At 35.9% G+C, this 6,920-nt stretch overlaps 1 long non-coding RNA gene and 1 pseudogene across 1 annotated transcript; one reads left to right on the top strand and one right to left on the bottom strand.

Annotated features, from left to right (window-relative positions):
• The first annotated feature begins 285 nt into the window (after positions 1-285).
• LOC140184535 (uncharacterized) lies at positions 286-2,128 on the top strand. The gene is made up of 2 exons (XR_011881561.1): positions 286-680; positions 1,683-2,128. It is a non-coding gene; the product is annotated as an uncharacterized lncRNA (long non-coding RNA).
• A 768-nt stretch (positions 2,129-2,896) lies between these two features.
• LOC112800774 (probable ubiquitin-conjugating enzyme E2 16) lies at positions 2,897-5,393 on the bottom strand (annotated as a pseudogene).
• Positions 5,394-6,920: the final 1,527 nt, after the last annotated feature.

Raw genomic sequence — 6,920 nt, 5'->3', positions numbered from 1 at the left:
GTACCACCACCCTCCGGTGATGAAGGATCAGCACCACCACCAAGTCCAACAAGTCAGGCACGGCGGTTCCGGCCACCATCATCAAGTCGGACTCAACTGTGCCAACCAGTACAGAAGATCTCATCCGAGATCGACCTACAGTTTCAGGTAACTCTCGAAACAGTTGGCTAGTGCAATTGCATGTCGACAACCTCGTTGTCCTTCAGAGCACTGATAATTGGTGTTTCGAAGTCCACACCTTTTACCAGGTTTGCTATTTTCACATCCACGTCTGAATTATTCTTTGGCATATCTGGGTCTGGTGGTTTCTCTTCCTCCATATTTTGTTCAGTTGTATTTGTTAGTTGGTTTTATTCTGTGGTAGTTTCCTGGGTTTCATAATCAATGTTGTTCCAATTTTCTTTGTGTGTTTCTTGTATAGTGCTTTTCTGGTTTTTAGTTAGGGCTTTCTTATGACTGCTGTGTGGATCCTTTTAATGCTCCTTTTGTTTGCTTACTAAATGTTGATTCTGGTTGTTGATCTCTCTGGTATTGATTTTCTTTGGTGTTTGCTGATTGTTTTGCTGTTGATTTTTGCCTTTCAGTTTCTGGTTATGTGTCGTCTTATTTGTGGTGGTCTGGTGGTTGTTGCTACTCTCTGGAATTCCTTGTGGTTGTGCTTGTTGTTCCTCACATTCCTAGTAAGTGTCATCAATCTCTAGGATATTAAATCTTAATGAGTTATTTCTTCTTTTTCCTTTCTCTGCCGTTTTGCTTATGCTTGCTCCATTTTTTGCTCCATCTTCTCTAGTTTCTTTTCTAGATCTTCTTTGTTTTTAAACTACCATCCAAGGACCAAAGTTGGTAATTGTGTTTTGCTTTACTTCCTTTTCTTTCACTTTTCTACTGGCTTCTTCCTTTTTGTTATCTGCTACTTGGTTGGGTTGCTCCTTTAGTTCTTGATTGTTGCCATCTGTTTTTTAATTTCATTCTCCTTTTCTTTTTTAGTGCCACTAGACATTTCTTTTTTCTAGAGGCAATACTTTTGTTTATGGTCTATTCGGCCACATGTAAAACATATTTGGTGTATACCTTCGCATTCGATGTAGTAGAGTTTTCCATTAATCATGTACCTTCCTAGAAGAGCTTTGTTGAGGTCGACCTCTACACATAGTCTAGCAAATTTTCCTCTGCAGAGATGGGAGGTATTGTAGTCAACCTTGCAAGTTCTTCCGGCCGAGATCCCCTATTTTTCTGAGTATCTTGTTGTAGAGATCAATAGAGAGTCCAGACAATTTTATCTAAGCAGTTATTTTACCTATAGTTGCGCAAGAGGGGTTAAAGTTGGGCTTTTATAGTCTCATCGCTAGGTAGTGATCATAAATCTTCCACGGACCATCCAAAAAGGCGTAGTCAAGATCATCTTCGGCATAGAATTTGACTAGGAAAAATTCGTTTCCTAGGTCTATGATATCGATACTACCAAATCTGCTCCACATAGCTTCTAGCCTCCTCTTCATCACTGCATAGCCTATTTTCCTTCCAAGTAGTTTGACTATAAGAGATTTCCACCAAAGTTTCCATAGTTTTCCTTTCAGTTTTTTCATTGATGATGATGTTGAAAAGTCCATCACCCATGTTTTCTACTGCAAGCTCTGCCTTTTCAGTGTTGTTTTAACTATCTTTTGTTTTGACCTTTGTAGATCCTGGGACCGCTTCAATATCGCTGTCCATATCTTCATCGCTGTCATTCAGGGAGTCATCTTCCAATGGGTTCCCTTCCATTTCCATGTTGGGTCCTCGCACCATGCTGGCATATGTCTTCATTCCCTTACCTAGTTCAGGTGTTTCTTCTTGCATCCAATCTTCTACCCAGGGCACTAGTGCACTTGTCCCTGTGAATCCTTGTCGCACCTTCTTTACACTGCGTTGGAGGAGGTCACGCTCTTGGTCTGTCGGTTGATGGTCGCCTGGAGAAGACTCCGGCCTCCCTGAAACGGTCATGAAGCTGTGTGTGCTTGGGGGGATATGGAGTTGTACGGAGAGCACGCTAACGGCTAGATTTTTTCACTGTATTGCGAACTTTAATGTCAATGATTTAATTCCCAAAATATAAATTGGGCTATCCACTATATTGTGGACTTCAAGATTCGGCAGATTAGTTTGGATCAAAATACTATAACTATGACCGGAGAAATCCATAGGTTTAGAGGTTAGAAAAATCATTCCAGTTTACCTGAAACAAAGAAAAGTACATTCCCACTCCTTACTAAAATATGTACCTCGAAAGGAGACAATTATCTAACATTATATAGAAGAAAGACATAGGGTAACCATATTCCTAAACCCTACTCAAGATGAAAATTTTATCTCAATTCTCAAGTTAGTACTAAGATAATTGGTGTGTTAAGTTTATAAAATTGGATATCAACACGTAACCTAATAAACAAACTTGATTACTTGAAAGTTGAAATACATTTCAATTTAGAAAATCGAATTCAACCTCAAAAGCAAAAACTAATTTAAGGCATAATATTACCAAATAACCAATATATATAATTTTAATACACTAACATAATAAATTTTACACAATCGTCTAATTACATCCATTCTTTTGAATAACTATTCACCAATCACCAATCAGTGTAAAAACAATTATTTTTGCTAACAGGACGACATGCATGTGTAACTGCATCAAAATTCAATTATATATATTATGGAACGTATATATGCAGATTATAAACACAAGTACGGCCTTCATTCTTCATTATCATTCTTTTGCTTCTGCACAAAAGGAAACAACTGGGGCTACAACATACAAAAATCACACACCTGCATATACTTGATGACAAATATGGTAACAGTGCATACATGTCGGGGTGTTTTCAAAATAAAGATCAGTAATGCATATTGTCAATTGAGGGATATATAGGATTTGTATTGCTTAAGAACGAAAAGCACTAAAGTTCGGGGTAATCAGATAATCTATATCCACATCCGAATACCTCTGAGAACCACACTGTTAATGAGTTTTGTTTGCTCATTGAAGAAGTTACAGGTAATGCCAATTTACAGGAGAGAGTTATTATGCATTTAATTTGAAGGAAGGGACCCTGCTTTCTCAAAATACTCCTTCCCCTCAATCGTCCTCTTACTCTTTCAAAAGCATAATCCTCTACCCTAACCTTTGTGGACTTATTGCAAATAAAACTAGTTACTATACTTTATCATCATGGAACCACCACCTTGTCTCCTTCGGCGATCTCCCGTTTCTGCAGTTCTTTACATAGCGATCATTATCTTCCGGGCGTTGCTGTCAAAGAGATCATGCTAGACTTGTTAAAATCAAAATTATGCCAATTCGGTTATGGATTACCAGCTATTTATAAGATTATTTTGGATTCAGAGCAATTATGATAAAGAAATTTTTTTCAGATAACTTTTAAAAATGTGCCTGCATCATTTCCATCCCCCCCCCCCCCTCCTCTTCTTTTTCTTGTATATAAGAAAAAATAGCTAATAAAAGCAGCATCTTGGTGACCTAAATTACCAGCATCCTATTCCTAAGAGACCCAGATGGAAGAATATGGAAAACAGATTAACAGAGGATTCACAGTAACTAAATTCACACCTTTACAGTTGAGCTTGAAAGCATTGAGAGAATGCTGATGCAGATGGAACTAACTGTCATAGCTGGGGACCATGAATCATACAATATATCTGCATGGCATAGGGCATATTAAATGTCAGCAGATCACCAAAAAAGCAGAACTGAGTCTAGAAGAATCTAATCTTCTTATGTTGAAATGGATGGGATTTCAAAGCTGGTCCCCTTACTTTACAATCAAATGTTGAAATATGAATAAGACTACCATCAAGTATGGTGAAATAGATCTCATCAAACATCATTCTCAAAAGATAAAAGTAAAACCAAACTAATTTTTACATAATTCACACTTATGATAGACGGGCATGAATTGACAATGGAGGAAACAATCCATTGGTAACTTCAATTATTACCACTTTCAAGTTTCAATGTTATTTGTTACTCTTCACAATGTACATCAAAATTATAGGAACAGAAAAATAAAGGACAGTGAATAGTAGCCTTCTAAGCATTTCAAAGTTGTATGGACGCCCGGGCCCTATTAGAATCTTCAGACACAAATATCTAAGGTTATTAACTTCTAAAAAATTGGTTTTAATTTGAGTAAAAATTTGCTTCCACAGGTATCGGTGAAAACTTAAACAAGTAAACAAAGCATCTTTCCGAAGCATTAAGCAAGCAATTATAACTTGAATGCCAAGAAATAAAGGGAAAGTCCGAATCAATTTACAAGCGATGAATTATTTGAGGGCAACACAAGTGTCTGAAGGAAGAGCTAACAGAAAAGCAAATGGCAAATAAACATAAACGTAAAACATACCAAAACCCTGAAAGAAAAAGGTAACCCATAACATAAGTAAAACCATTGACCAATGGAAAATGAAAAACAGTGATCACAAAGGCATAGCATACCTAAACAAATATGGCCGTTGCTGTAAATATGAGGATGCAGTGGAGCAGGATGCAAAAATATGACCTGTTAAACAGTTAACAGCAGAAGTAGGAACATAATAGCATCGGTGAACAAAAGAAGTAGCTAAAAACTTAGTGAAATTATGCAAGTGAGGGCCAAAAGAACCACCTGTGGAGCTTCCATGGGGTAATTCTCTGGAAAATCAACCTGAAGCTGGTAGGTCTCATTAGCGTAAAGTGTGCCAGGAGCTCCAGAGACTTCAATAACCCACCTTCCGAAAACAAACAAAAACACAAAGCAAAAGGGGCAAAAACAATGTAAAGGAACAATGGTGCATGCATAAAGCACTGATAAATTAACACAAAAACGGTGGAAATTAATAAAGGAAGCAGCTTTGAAAGGGGCATCAGGGGTGAGGAGAGGAAGGGGCCAAAAATTGAAACTTTAGGGTGTAGAAATGGAATTTAAAGGGAGAGAGGGGGGAAGAAATAGAATTGGATACCTTTGAAGATTGTCGGTGACTTTGTGCTTGAAACCAGTTGGGGGATTGACCTGCCACTCGACAAGCTCTTTCTGAAGCCTATTGCAGGCAATCTTACTCAGATTCTGAACCCCAAACCCAAACCCAACCCCCAACGAGATTAGAAAACAGAATTAAGAGCGAGTTAGAGAGACATAGAGATAAAGGAATCTGAAGGAGAAGAAGAAGAAGAAGAAAGGGGTTAAGAACCTTGCGAGCGGCAGCGGAGGAACTAGTCATGATTTGCGTTAAGATGATGCAAAAGCTGTTTGTGAGAAATTCAATTAAGAAGGAAGCAAAGAGAGAGAGAAGAGAGAGAGTGAATAAATAGTGGGATGGGAGCTTTGACGAAGTGGACAATACTACCGCTGACGACGCTTTGGGACCTTTTTTTTATTTATTTAAGCTCAATATTTTCGACAATTGTCTTAATATTTAGATGATAATTGAAAAATATTAAATAATAATTTTATTAAATTATTTAATAATTTTTTATTAATAATTTTATATAAAAATAACTGTATATAAATTTTTTTATTTTAATTTAATATTTTTTTACACATTCTCTTTTATTGATAATATATTTATGTTTATATATTTAAATTAATTTTTTAATATAAAATTAATTATTTTACTTATATAATAACATGTCATTGATTATTTTGTATAAAATTAACAGTATATAAAAATAAAATTTTAAATAAATAATTAAATTTTAAATTATTTATATTTCGACATTATTATGCAAATGAAATATATATATATGCACATATTTTGTATGCGAGAAAACTATATTTAATTATTTATCCATATTTCAAAAAAATTATATTTACATTTATATCGTTTATGTTTTAAACGAGATATGTGAGTTAAACTTTAAAATAGTTTTTAAAATTTATAAAATGTACCGATTTGATTTTTAACTTTTTAATTGCACTATTTATATTTTTCAGATTGAAAAAAAATGCACCTAGTTAGTCCCTTCCCTTTTTTCCGTTCAAACTCCTTCCCGACGGCAGTGATGTGGTAATTTTTTGTCATGCTGGACATCCCAACAGTTACATGATGTGACATTAACCCTAACTGCTGATGGAGTAGCGTACCACTTCTTCTTCTTCCCTATTCGTTTGCTTCGTCGTTGCTGTACTGGGTGGAACGATGGTTGGACGTCCAAATGAGGGAGACGAGAGTTCTATTCTATTCGATCAATACTTTTACCACTTGAAGAATATATCTCAGTTGAAAATTTGAAATTGATGTCATCCAATATACTCTCCGCGGCCTCTCCATCTTCCCAGGTCAAAGTCCTAAAACGACAAGGCTTGTGTGATACTCCAGAAAATTAAACATAAACAACCAACTTAAGTTATTGAAAAACTACCACATAAAAAGACAACTCTACTCATTTCAGCACAAATAAACATAAAAGACAGCACAACAAATAGCCACAGAACTTACATAGAAAAACGGCAATTAAGCTTCCAAAAAACAGCATGCTTCCACTGTGTACCATCACAAAAGCCCTTCAACAACTGATGAGTCATAGAAGTGGCTTCCATTTGTTCTATATTCTCTTTTTGCTAACACTTTTGAGAAAAAATGTACAAAAATCACCGTCCAAATAACAAGTTCAATGTTCAAAGCACACGGACAGACATAAACACAAAACACCTAGTTTCCTCTGTATGAACCATAGCTTGTTTCCTCCAACACAAAACTATGAGAAAGTAAACGTATAGAGCCGTACTGTCACAATCAACAATCACTATAAGGAAATTAAGAGTGCACTCTTCTGTGTCATTTTCACAAACAAGTTATGTGCATCCAATTTTTCTTTAGAAGAAGAATAAGCCAAAACTGGAATTCAAACAAGAAGAACCAATATCTGCATAACTAAAGAC

Source organism: Arachis hypogaea, chromosome 5, assembly GCF_003086295.3.
Source record: "Arachis hypogaea cultivar Tifrunner chromosome 5, arahy.Tifrunner.gnm2.J5K5, whole genome shotgun sequence".
NCBI classification, from domain to species: domain Eukaryota; kingdom Viridiplantae; phylum Streptophyta; class Magnoliopsida; order Fabales; family Fabaceae; genus Arachis; species Arachis hypogaea.
This window is presented reverse-complemented; position numbering and strand designations above follow the sequence as displayed.